This window comes from Orcinus orca, chromosome 13 (genome assembly GCF_937001465.1).
Source record: "Orcinus orca chromosome 13, mOrcOrc1.1, whole genome shotgun sequence".
Taxonomy (NCBI): domain Eukaryota; kingdom Metazoa; phylum Chordata; class Mammalia; order Artiodactyla; family Delphinidae; genus Orcinus; species Orcinus orca.
In genome coordinates, this window is record NC_064571.1 from 82435622 (window position 1) to 82449439 (window position 13818).

Here is a 13818-nt window from a genome sequence, read left to right on the forward strand (position 1 = left end):
GGCACAGACCTTTAACAGACATTCTCTCTATTGAGGCCGGCAAACCAGAGTTATGAGGTGAAAGTGGTTTGGGGGCTCTGAGCACCTCTTCTTTAAGCCCAACTCGTGAAACCACCAGCTAATTTCAAACAGGCTTCTGAGGACAACAGAAGGCTCCACAAACAGAGTGACCACAGCGCTGGGAGCCCGCTGCTCCGTCTAAGTGGTGAGATCTTTCTCTCCCAGGCTGGGCCTGCCCGCCATGCTCCACGTCCAGAGCTCAGCAACGGGAGCAAGTGGAGAGTCCCCCACTCAGACCACCCAGAAGCCTTAGCCGATGCACTCGGCTGCCTAATTACAACATGAACTGATGGGAATGCGATGTTCCCGCAGCCTGCGCTTGCCGCTGCCCTGACTTTGGCTCTCTGGGTCACTCCACGGGGGAAGCAAAGCCTTTGATCTACAAAGCCCACATCCACTTTGATCCTGGTCACCTTCGGGGTCAATCTTTCAGCAGCTGGCCCTTCCCACCATGTCAGTCACCTGTGCCCTGAGACAGACGTTTAATATTTCCAGATGGAGAGAGACCGGGAGAGATGCTGGAAGCTTCTGTGTTGAAGCCAAAAATGCAATTCAAAAGAGATCTGAGATGCTCTCTGCACTTTGTTTTGTCCTTTAGATTCCTCTTAGTCATAGGAAAGGAAGGATGCAAAGGCTCTGATGTCCTACCAGGCACTGGGCATTGTTACACTCCTTATCATAACCAACTTGGAATCCAAGTTGAACTGCAACACTTGCTATCTAGGCAACTGCGGGGAAGTTTCTACACTTTTCAAATCTCAGTTTTCCCATCTAAGGAATAACAACAATCTCTTCAATAATAATGTATGTAAAATGCCTGACACTTAAATACTACTGAACATCAGTCTCATACCAACTGCACAATTGAGATATCACCTGCCATCATTAGAGGGGGAAAAAACAGATACTCAAGGACCCAAGGTGAGTCAAGAGGTAGACATGAGAATTGAGCCCAAGTCTTCCAGGCTCCAAATACCCCATAGTCATTCTGCTGCACTGTCTACTGTGAGTTGAACACACTCATCCATGGGTTGCTTGGTTCTCCTAGACTCTTCCTCTCTTTGGCTCAGTTGGTGAGGCCAGTTGGTGAGTGTGACAAGGGCAAAAGATGAACTGCCCGAAGGAACATAGTAGCCATGTTATATGATGGTTATCCCCTATGACGTTCACCCATACACTGTTTTATGTGAGTTAATTTCCCAAATCATTCATTTATTTATTCTTTAGTTTTTAAAATGCAGCTTTTCCATTTTGGGTGGCAATATTTCTAAAATGATTGATATACGACTATTCCTTCTTGAGAAAAATTACTGACTACAAGTTTAAACTTTTCTAGATGATGCAGTGTCATTATTATTACTATCTATCAGACTATTGTGACTATCAATTAGAAAACTGTATAATAAAATGATTCTGGCCACCCACTCTCTCCCCATTCACCCATCGGGCTCTCAGCTCTCGCCAGTGTTTGTCTCTTGTAGCCTTCCCCTGCTTGTATCTGCTAGTGCAGTGATTCTCAACATCAGTGTAACTATAATTATCTGGGAAGTTTGCTAGCCATACAGATATCAGGACCCCACCTGAGAGATGCTTTAGGTCTGGGGTGAGGCTCAGAACCTCCCATTTTTAACAGGCTCCCCAAGGATATGCTGATGCAGGTGGTCTGAGAATCACACTGAAAAAAATTTTAGGCTGTGGGCTGAAAAACAACTCAATCATTAATCTATTTTAACACATGTTTTTCCAGACTAGATACGAGGTTCAAGACATGGAGGTGAAATACGCTGACCTCTCTTCCCTGGAAGGTTCACAGTCTAGTGAGCTAACAATCTTCACAAACAGTCATCAAGGCCGGGCCAAGGGAAGTAAGAAGTTTGCAATTGAAAGGGCTCTTAACCCATCAAAGGTGGCTTTGTTATGGCACGAACCACACAGCCCAGATTTGAAAAGGTGAATTCCTGTTCCTGGAGTAGGAAGGTTATTCTAGACAGAGGGAACAGAATGTGCAAAGCCAGGGGTAAAAAGGGAACCTGAAGACTGGAAGGAAATGCAAGTATCAGGATATCGAGGGCCTGTGAGATGAGATCAGGCTAGAACTGAACAAGAACTAGTCTTACAATTGTGGGCTCCGAGAGGAAGGTGGGAGTGTATCCTGCAGGTGAGCAGAAGCAAGGGATGGCTTTCTTCAGGACACTGGCAGGATTAAAGCTCAGTTTTAGGAAAACGAAGTGTCTCAGGGTCCTCAGCCTCCTTCACCTGGCTCTGTGTCCCTGAATTCTGAGTCCCTTACTGGCACAGAACCACGTACATAGAGCATTTTTTAAAAATCAATTATTTATGTATTTATTTTTGGCTGATTTGTGTCTTCGTTGCTGCACGCAGGCTTTCTCTAGTTGTGGCGAGCAGGGGCTGCTCTTCGTTGCAGTGCATGGGCTTCTCATTGTGGTGGTTTCTCTTGTGGCGGAGCACGGGCTCTCGGCACGCAGTTTCAGTAGTTGCGTCATGTGCGCCCTAGAGTGCATAGAGCATTTCTGACCCAAGCAGAAGTATGGTCAGGCCCATGAACTTATGGATTTATAGTAGTCAATCAATCACATCAATGCTACCAAAATAGATCCCTTTTCTATTACAATTTGCCAGTCAGTCATTTTCTTAAATACGTGCTAGTGTGTGTATGTGTGTGCGTGACTGTGTGTGTATAAATATACTCGGAGTGTCTCCAAAGTGTCTCCCGTGCTCTTGTTTTCTCCAGGAAATGTAGGACATTGACCCACATTACTCCTCGGAATGTCCTCCCAGGCCCAGTTCCCATTGTCCCACAGAGTCAAGGTCACCATGACTCACACGTCCATTTGGGTAAAATTATCTATAAAATACTTCCTAGAACAGAGTTTGACACCAAATGCCAGCAAGTAGCAGACAGGGTCACATGACCAGCACTTGCCTAGCCACGTGACTGAAGCTTTTCACCCATGGATTCTGTCATCCCACGGCCTTTCAGCAGGCTTGCTTCTAGACAGGGGCTCCCCAAGGCCCAGCTGCTCCCAGTGTCTTCACTGCTGCTCTCTTCTGCCACTCCATCTCCTGAGCCTGAGTTTTCTGAGTCTTCCTAAAAACTCAGAGAAGGCCAAATTGCCTGGACACCAACAACCCAGGTGCCTCAATGCCTGTCACTCATCGGCCCTTTTCCCCTCCAGCGACTTCCTCCTCCTCCTTCTCTTCCTGAGACCACGAATACTAGTATTAAGTCATTAATGATCATCATTATTTATTGGGCAATGTCTTTGATGCAAGAGGAAAAGCACTCTGTGTGTTTCTCTTTTCCTCGCACCCACAATACTGCAGACACCAGATGTGTGCGTTTTTTCCCACATCAAGCAGCTCTCTGAGAGGGTATTCAAGTCAAATCTGACTCTGATGGGACCTAGTGCAGACGCCAAAGGAGAAGGGTTCCATCCCACAAGACTGCCTCCCATTTCAGACACCAACCCCAAGTAGTAGGTCCTCAGGTTACCCACAACTTCTGTCTGACTTGGCTACAAATTGGAGGTTCTTACACCCCCTGCTTGAATTTGATCATTTGTTAGAACAGCTCACAGAGCTCAGGGAAAAACTGACTTACATTTACTAGTTTATTATCTAATAAAGGATACAGATGAACAGCTAGATAAAGAGATCCGTAAGGCAAGGTCTGGAAGAATTCTGAGCACAGGGGCGTCCGTTCTCGTAGAATTGGGGTCCACCACCCTCCCAGCTTATGGGTATAGTCACCAACCTGCACACTTTGGAAGCTCTCCAAACTCTGCACTATAGGGATTTTTGTAGTGGCCTCATTGCCTAGGTGTGATCAATTATTCACTCCATTTCCAGCCTCTCTCAATTCTCCAGAAAATGGGGGCGGGGGGGCGGGGTGAGGCTAAAAGTTCCAAGCTTCTAATCATGGCTTGGTCTTTCTGGTGTTCAGCCCCTTACCCAGGAGCCTACTAAGAGTCACCTTTTTAGAACAAAAGACATTCCTATTAACCCAGGAAAGTCCAAGGCGTTTAGGAGCTTTGGGTCAGAGTCTCCTATCATTCAGGAAAACGCAAAGGTCTCAGGAGCTCTGTGTCAGGAACTGGAGCCAAGACTAAAACGTTAGCACAAAAGATTCTTCTAGCATCCTTACTTATAAGAGCTTTAGAACCTCTGTGTCAGGAACCTGGGGCAGAGACCAATACAAAGGTATTTCTTATTACTTCACTATGTGGGCGTCATTTCAATACCTTATCATTTAATTTAAATCTCGAGGCCCCCTGCAAGAAAGCATTATTATCCTCATTTTACAGAAGTGAAAACTGAGGCAGAAAGATTCAATTACTTGTTCAAAAATCACGCAGATAGCCTGTAGTATAGCTGGGATTCAAATGCAAGGTTGATCCCTGGCACCCATTGTACCACTGTCCCATCCCATTCAGCCCTTTTGCCAAAAGAATATTTGCACTTTCACTTTCTGTACCCCACATATTGATCTTGGAGTTTCCAATCTTTGGACTCACAGTGCTAGATGTTATTCTATCTCTAGGATAACAATTACTACCCCAGTACTTCTCAGGGACCTATAGACACTTCAACAAATATACCCATTTCTGAACCCAGAGACATGTGAACCCGTTTTAGTCCCACATGTACCATACACATCATTTGTGTAATGACAAAGACAAAAACATAGCGACAATGGAAAGGATGTAGAAATGTCAAGTTCGGTTTTTGAAGTTGAAATGTTTATTAATACCATTTGGGAACTGGCTGTTAAATATGACCATGGAGAAAGGAAAAATCCCTCTTGTCTTTCCGCCCTTCAAAGTCCCTCTGTATTGCAGCTGTGAAATTTCAAGGAGGGGGGCAGGGGTGAGAGTGCTGTACAGAAGACATTTCAAAGATGGAATCTAGTGCAGGAATGAGGCAGTGTGGTCCCAGCGGGTGATGCTGAGTTTTTCCTCCTAATTGAATCCTCCTGTTTGTCATGTTCAGCCTCCCAGCGTTGCTTTTGGACCCTCCACCAACCCACCAAGAATGCAAAAAAAACATCTATAGTTCTTGATAAAATACATATTGAGGGAGATTCTTCCAGTGTTAAAGACACTCACATTTTATAATTAAAGACTCTAGAAGCAGCTTTCAAATGAGCAGGACCAGGCTTAGAAATGGTGGGGTTGTCCCTGGTGGTAACTTTAAGCCAGATATTCTACCCGTTCTCTGGTGGTAAATTGCTGAATATCACTCCACTAATTCCAGGATTGTTCATGACACATTTCACATCATCTGAAGAACCCATAACTTATTAGAATGTCAGTTGGGCTTCCTTATGCTTCTTTTTAAAATACAAACTAGGAAACGGGAGGCTTTCATTCACCAACGCTTGAGCACAAATTTATTTTAGTCAGTGCGCTTCCACCCCACACCTGGCTCTGAGCAATCAGTTCAAACAATAGAGTTTAGTGAAGAAGGGCTGGGTGGAGGGAGGGAGGAAGGGGAGAGGAAAAGGAGCTAAGAGCTCAGAAAGAGAAAAGTTTCCAGAGAAGAAAGGGGACCCAGCAGTCTTAGAAGGTTAAGTGTTTCTGTGTCAGAAGGTAAACCCCCTAGTGTAGGAAAGGTAAGATGAGAGCCCAGGAGTGGAGGCCATGGGTGGAATTGATATGCCAGACTTTTCTATTCTGGAGGCTAGGTACATACCAAGAGAAGTGGGCAGTATGGCCTAAAGGAGTCAAACCAGGGCAGACATGGAATTAAGGACACAGAGACATGAACAGTCCTCCTTTCAAATCTAAACTCTGAGCTCTTGATTTGGGGAACAAGAAAGCTAAATTTTAATACTTGCTGGATTTTATAATAGAAATGTGATATTGAGCAAAAAATAACCTTGTACCTCAGTATTCTCATCTGTAAAATTGGAATAATGTGATCTGCTTTGAGGATTAGGTGGTTATTCTAAGGTCACAGTGCAAGATGGTGGCAAAGGTGGAATTAGAAGTGTGGTCTCCTCGTTCCTGGTTTGTTGTATATTCTGCGTGTGTGTGTGGTGTGTCTACATCTGTGTGCACAGTTGTGTGACACCACCTTCAGACAACTCTCCTGTAGGAAACAACAGCTTCACACAACAGGATGATGCATGAGTTTTGTTCTCTGAATCTCCATTCCGGCCTGCATACCTGAAGCACGTAAAGATGAACTTTCTTATCATGGAACACGCTTTTCTAATTCTTGAGGCTGTGGCCAGATGGTATGAACAGCTGAATCTCCTTAGAGAAATAGTTAAGAAAAGGCAAGAAATAGAAGAATACAAAAATAAATGTCTAACTTTCAGGAGAGGAAATCAAAATTAATCCTCTCAGAAGAGAGTAAAAACTATGCATTAAGAAGACAAATTATTGCAGTTCAACTTGATGGGGAAAAGTATTCAGAGAAGGCATAAGGGACAATGCCTGAGGTACCAGGGGGAGTGACAAGCAAAACTGCAGGTGAAGGAAATGCACAAAAAGCTGACACTCTAGGGGGACTTCCCTGGTGGTCCAGTGGTTAGGACTCTGCACTTCCAATGCAGGGGCCGCGGGTTCAAACCCTGGTCAGGGAACTAAGATTCCACGTGCTGTGTGGCGTGGCCAGAAAAACAAAAAAAGCTGGCACTACAGCTAATACTGGCTACTGAGATACCCTCAACCTCTTAGAGGAGGGGTCCCAAACCCCCGGGTCACAGGCTGGTGGCCTGTTAGGAACCAGGCTGCACAGCAGGAGGTGAGCAGTAGGCGAGCGAGTGAAGCTTCATCTGCCGCTCCCCACCGCTCCCCACCGCTCCCCACCATTCCCCATCGCTCCCCATTGCTCCCCATCGCTCCCCACCGTTCTCCATTGCTCCCCATCACCCTCCATCACTCCCCATCGCTCCCCACTGCTCCCCATCGCTCCCCATTGCCCCCATCTCTCGCCATCGCTCCCCACTGCTCCCCATCCCTCCCCATTGCCCCCATCTCTCCCCATCGCTCCCCACTGCTCCCCATCGCTCCCCATCGCCCCCATCTCTCCCCATCACTCCCCACTGCTCCCCATCGCTCCCCATTGCCCCCCATCGGTCCCCATCACTCCCCACTGCTCCCCATCCCTCCCCATTGCCCCCATCGCTCCCCACCATTCCCCATCACTCCCCATTGCCCCCATCTCTCTCCATCACTCCCCACTGCTCCTCACCGCTCCCCATTGCCCCCCATCGCTCCCCACTGCTCCCCATCCCTCCCCATTGCCCCCATCGCTCCCCATTGCTCCCCACCATTCCCCATCGCTCCCCATCGCCCCCATCACTCCCCATCGCTCCCCATCGCTCCCCACCACTCCCCATCGCTCCCCATCACCCCGATCGCTCTCCATCGCTCCCCATCACTCCCCACTGCTGGCGTTACCACCTGAACCATCCCCCCGCTCCCCGTCCATGGAAAAATTGTCTTCCAAGAAACTGGTCCCTGGTGCCAAAAAAAGTTGGGGACCACTGTTAGAGAATGAACGAACATCATGAGGCCTCCTTGGTTCCTCATTATCACTATTTCCTCCTGAATATATTTGCCACATAGAATCTTCTTTTGCTTTTTAAAATCAATGATTGGTTTCTAGCAATGCCTGTGCTTCGGTGTCCCTAATGGATTGGAAATATGAAGAAAGAAGTGAAATTAGATGCTTGAAGGGCATGAGAGCAAACATTGCCCAGCACCTGCTGAATGCCAGGTAACACACCAGGAAGCAACCAGAACATCTCAAATCCTTGTTCTACAAGTAGCACCTCCATTATACAGGTGGGAAGACTGGGGCTCTGAAAGGTTAAGTTGGTTGCTCAAGATGAAGGGACGAAGTAGAATTTACATCCGGGGCTGTATGATGCCAGAGCTCAGGATTCATTTATTTCAAAACAAGATGATTGAATCATTTTTTAAAAATTGACAAAGATGATTCTGAAGGAAATTTGCTCAGGGCTCTGCTACCTTCCTTCTCAAAACTGTCTCTACTTCGCCATTCCTTTACTTTGTTTAGTCTCTTTGGGCTCCTTACAGCCACGGGAAGTCTGCCTGGAGGGCGCAGTTCCAGCATCCTCCTCCCACATTACCTCCATGGTTGCTGAGAAGTTCAAATGCACAGACAAGCCCTCAGGCAGTACAAGAGGCCAGCAATCCATCAGCCAAGCAGTGCTCTCCAACAGCCCATTCCTCCGGCATAGCACTGGCACAGGAACAAGTGCTAATTACTCCACCTCCAGCATCCTTCAGAAACAGCAGGGACTGTGCTGAAAACCAGCCAGGGCAGCCCGATCTGCTCCGCAGCTACAGAAGTTCCTGCTCAGAGGAAGTCGTGGGGGCAGGGGGCAGATCCCTGTGCATGGTGGGCAGCAGGACTGCAGCCTGGAAACGTGTCCTCAAGGAGCATGTCCATCTCTCTGGTCTCCTTTCCTCTCTCTCTTCTCTTCTTTCTTCTTTTTTCTGTTCTTTTTCTCTTTTCTCGTCCCCCTTTCTCCTCTTGGCATCTTTTACGTACAGCCTTCTTATATCCTTCTCTACAAGTTCTCTTTCTCCCTCCTTCCTCCCTCCTTCCCTCCCTCCCTCCCTCTCTTCCTTCCTTCCTTCCTCCCTTCCTTCATCCTTTTCTACTTTTTTGCTTGCTTCCTTGCCTTCTGAGGCCCTACAACTAGAGTGCTCAGCACAGCACATTATATAGTTTTACAAAAAATAAAATAAGGCCTAATTATGTATATCGTTTTTTAATATCCTGAAGATCTTGGTTTCTTAGAAGCCATGTCCTGCTCTCATAATTCTGGAAAAAATACAGGTCTCTCAAGCTCAGAATTAGGGGGAATCTCAGAGAACATCTAGTTCAATTCTCAGTGGATGCAGGAGTCACGTGGGCAACATACTCAACAGGCGTTCTCCAAATAGTGGTCAGGACCTTCGATCGGGTAGAGAAGAGTGGAGGAGGTGAGGGCCCAGGCAGCTCAGCACAGCGCCCAGGTCATCCTGGAAGAGTGGTGACTCTCCTGAAAGCAGCCATCTCTAAGGTGGACACCCTTTGTTGAAAATGACTTGGGTCCCTAGGGAAAGCTGAGATATGAAAATCATCAAGGTCAAGTGAGCTGTGCACATTGAGTGGTCCTGGTTTTCTGTAGGGTGTCATGCATGGTCCTTGACCAAGATATTCCTGTGGAAGAGTGTCACTGAGGAGGCCCCTGCACAGCCCTCACCTTAGAGAATCAGAGAAAAGGAAAAGTGTGCATCAGTTAGTCCAGAACTAGGACTAGCACCCAAGTCCCTTGATGATAATTACTATCTTAGACCATTGCACTCCGCTATCTCCCTACAAAAAAGCCAGCTGGTCTTGCTGGGAGATTTGGCCACAGACCTACCATAAAGACACATTTTGGCAACTCTCCTTCTCTGCCACCTCACACATCCTGACTCCTCCTCTTCTCCATCTCTACCTGACCTCCACTCACTTACTTAGTCCCCCCTTATCTTAGCTGATGGCTCAGATCTACCAGTGACATACGGTAGCCTTCCTGGTCTAGTGGCCAGATCCTTGTCCTGGAGAAGAAGAAAGAATACCACGCTAGAACAAAAAGACAAGAGGCATTCCCTGTCAGCACCAGCACTGCGTTCCAGAGCAAACACACCAGGACTCCAGCTGCCCTCGCATATGACACGGTGAGACCTTGGATACTGCTTTGGAGAACTCCCAGTGATATAGGAGGAGGCATTGGTCTATAAAGACTACATCTCTAGATGTATAGGGCTGGATGGGAGTTAGAGATCCTCTACCTCAACCCTTTATGAAATGGAAAACCAAAGCCCAGAGAGGGAAAATACTTGCCAAAAGTCACACATCATTTAATGATGAATCTGAACTAAAAACAAAACCCGCCTCTCATTCTGGTCTCAGAGCACCCACCATCGTGGGAGACACATAAGTGTATTCAGTAAACACTGGTTTCCTTTATCCGTTTTCCCCCTCCCCCCTCCCTTGTTCCCTCCTTTCCTTCTTTCTCATCAGATTAAAGTAATTTATAAGCACTTAGTGCTTCTTTTCCTGGCATTTTTTCCAAATTTGGTTAGATTTATAGATCTATAATTTTCTCTTTTCATTTATGTCTAAAAATGCACTCAGAGGGGTTCTGAGATCCTTTCTCTGGCCCTTTTCTTCCCACCCCAGACAGGGTTGGGGGTGAACCTAAACAAACAACTTCCTAGAGTTTCTTCCGATCCTGACGGGCTCCCCAGGGCTCCCCGCCACAGGCCGGAGGAGCATGGTGACGGCAAGCGCACTCGCGGTCCTGCTCTGACTCCCGTGCTGCTGGCTGGCGTTGCCTGGACATGCTCCTGAGAAAGCACAGGAGGGCAGAGAAAGAGCCGGGGAAGCTGGGGGTAGTAGGAAGAGCGGCCCCCCATCCTCCGTGTGTCTGAGTAGGGCTTTGTGAATACAAAATGTGCAGTTGGATTTGCCAGAGACAAGAGAGTAACATTTGCCTACAAATTCCAGAGCACTGAAGCCGTATAAAACCTCAGTGCTGGGCCAAGGAGAGCAACTGTCTTCTTGTCTCCCTCTGGAGGTGACTTTCAGGGCTCTTTTCCTCTGGGGATTTGGGGCGGGGAGCAGGAAGGAGATGGCAAGTGGGGGGTGTACGGTGTGCAGCACAGAGCCTTGAGGTCAGAGAGACCCGATTCCCACCTGACTCTGTCACCCGTCAGCTGAGTGACTCTAGTCAACTGGCTTTAGTGCCCCAGGTCCACTACTCACAGGTGGGTGACCTTGGGTAAGTTACTTAACCTTGGAGAATCTCCTCACATATGTAATGAGCATGATGGCACCCACTTGGCAGAACTGTGATAAAGACTAGAAGTGATTAGCACAGAGTGTAGAGTAATTGTAGCTGTCCTGATTATTATCCTGATCACCATGGAGGAGAAAGGGAGGGCCGTTTCAAATATTCCTCCACTTACGTGGGATTCCTCTCCATAGAATACTGTTGCGTGCAGCTCAGCAATGGCAGGGTGAGCCCTTAGCTTCAGCATACTGGCTGTCTCCAAGTTGTGTGTCTGGAGGGACGCGCCCAGAGCGCCCACCAGATGGGTGTTTTATAAGTAGCATCCTGGCCACACTGTGGTTCCTGCCCAAATTTCCTTACCAAGAACTAGGTTGTGTCAGCACTTCTTGGTGCCCTCGCCTCTCCCTCTGGCTGGTGTGGCCCCTGATCACCCTTGGACATGTCCCGACCTGGGGGTCCAGGGACCCCATGAGTGGTGGGGAGCTCCCTGGCTGCTGCCTCCTCGGCCACCTATTCAGTCAAAAGAGAGCAGCGCCAGGGATCTGGCAACAACTGGAGCCCCATCTAAGCTTCCAGGCGCGTCTCCATCTGGCAGAGCGTCTTCTGTCTGGGATGCGACCACCCACGCCATCACTTCCCATCCAACAGTCAGGCTCACGGTGATTCAGCTCCTGCTCCAGTTCTGCAGGATCCACTCTGCTCTGAGGGCTGGATGGCCTGTCTGATGAGTGAGCAGGAAATGTAGGCCGTGCTGCACCCCCATGCGAGGCTCTGGGAGAGCCTACACACATCCGAGATGGCAGGGAAACTTCTCTCCTGCCATTATTTTTAGCCTTATTAGCTTTGCATTATGTTTGAGAGACAAAGCACGGAGAGGCGCAGAAAGAGGGAGTCATCCTGCCTCCTTGTTCTGATTTTGTCACTAGCAACTGTGTGACCTCGCTTCCTTTTTACCTCTCTGAGACTCAGTTTCCTCACTGGTACAGTGAAACACAGATCTTCCTCAACTTATGATGGGGTTACTTCCTGTCCTGATAAGTCTATCATAAATTGAAACGATTGTAAGTCAAAAACACATTTCATACACCTGACCTAGCAAAGAATATCATAGCTTAGCCTAGCCTGCCTTAAATGTGCTCAAGCACTTACATTTGCCAACAGTTGGGCAAAGTCCTCTAATACAAAGTCTATTTTATAATACAGTGTTGAATATCTCCTGTACCTCATTGACTACTGTACTAAAAGTGAAAAACGGAATGGTTGTCTGGGTCCAGATGGTTGGAAGTGTATCGGTTGTTGACCCTCGTGATCGCGTGGTGACTGGGAGCTGAGGCTCACCGCTGCTGCCCAGCATCATGAGAGGGTGTCGTACCGCAAAGTGCTAGCCAGGGAAAGGTCAAAATTCAAAGGACAGTTTCTACTGAATGCGTATCACTTTTGCACCATGTAAACCTGAAAAATAATAAGTTGAACCATCGTTAGTCAGGGACTATCTCTAATACTGTGAGCCCATCTTACCATAGAGGGTTATAGCCAGCCTCAAAAGAGGCGATAATGGAGATGAAAGAGCACTGTCAACTGTAAACCAACATCTAATTATTGTAAACTTACTAACCCCCCAGTGAAAAGATACTTTCTATTTTACCCTACAACTGTTCCTTTTAGACTTCACCTGCTTATGTGTAAGAGGCAGGGGCTGGTACAAGGGCTTGGGAGGTTGGGAGAAGAGAGAAGGCTGAAGGTCTCAGAGTAAATGGGGAACACATTCTAAATTTTTGGAGCTTGTTAGACTAAATCCCTTCTTTCTCATCTTTCCTGCTTCCTACTCTCCCAGGAGTTTTCTTTGAGGAGACTCTGAGAGCGGCTCCTTTGCCAGACACTGATGCCAGAGATACAATTAGGTGAAATGTCCAGGGATCCAAGAGAGTATAAGTGGAGACAGCAGCAAAAAAAGAAATTAGAATATGGTGTGTGGAGCTGTAACAGAGCAAGTGTCAGATTCAAGGAACCCACGAAGGGAGAGAGCTAATCAGAGTTAAATGAGGGATCTCCTGGCAGCCTTCTGAGAGAGGTAATCTCACCTTTATTCTACAGATGGGGAAACTGATACTCAGGAAGGCTGAATGCCCTGCCTTAGGTCAAAAATCAATAAGTGGTGTAGCCTGGGTTCAACCCAATTGTATTTGGTTCCAAAGATCATTTTGTTTTCGTTACACCATTTTGAGCAACTTTGGCTGCATTGGAAAAGGATGATGCCATTAAAATTTTTATTTTTCTTGTATCAAGATTCTTGGAGTAAGGAGGTAATGATCTTCAAAGCCCTCTAATTCACCATCAAAGGCCTTTTATTCTAGGACCTCTTCCCCAGACTAAACGTTTCTCTTCTGACATGAAGGCTCTGTTACAGAGATGGGTTTCCCGATGCTAACCCCTTCTTTCCTCTTCATATGTTCTAACGACTCCATCAGGTCAGTATTGCCAGGACGCAAGGCAAATTCTTAAGCCCCTTTTAGAATCTATCACTCTCTTTCCACTCTACCCTCCCCAACTTTCTCCCAAGTTCGCCCAAGCAAACTTGATCTCTTCTCTTATTCACTGAGGTACCAGTAGCTACGGGTGCAGGGAGCAAAAAGAACACAGCCTTTGGAGTCTCAGGATCTGGGCTCAGCTCCCAGCTCTGCCATGAATAGTCTGTGAACTTCAGCAAGGTCACTGAGGCCGTTGAGCCTCTGTTTCTTTGTCTCTAAAATGAGAACATTGACATTGACCCTACAGCCTTGATGGAAGCTTAAGTGATGTGATTTATTACTGAGAGCCTAGGGAAGGGAAATGCATTTGACTGTTCTCAACATGGAGGGCAATCTGCAGATAGGCTTCTGATACAGAATTAGCTCCTTTTTTATATTGATTCCCCCCAACTTTATTGAGAC

The 13818-nt window shown here is 47.2% G+C and overlaps 1 non-coding gene across 1 annotated transcript; it reads left to right on the forward strand.

The window, feature by feature from the left end:
• Positions 1-6597: 6597 nt before the first annotated feature.
• On the forward strand, positions 6598-6670 carry TRNAG-UCC (transfer RNA glycine (anticodon UCC)). The gene has a single exon. It is a non-coding gene; the product is annotated as a tRNA-Gly (tRNA).
• Positions 6671-13818: the final 7148 nt, after the last annotated feature.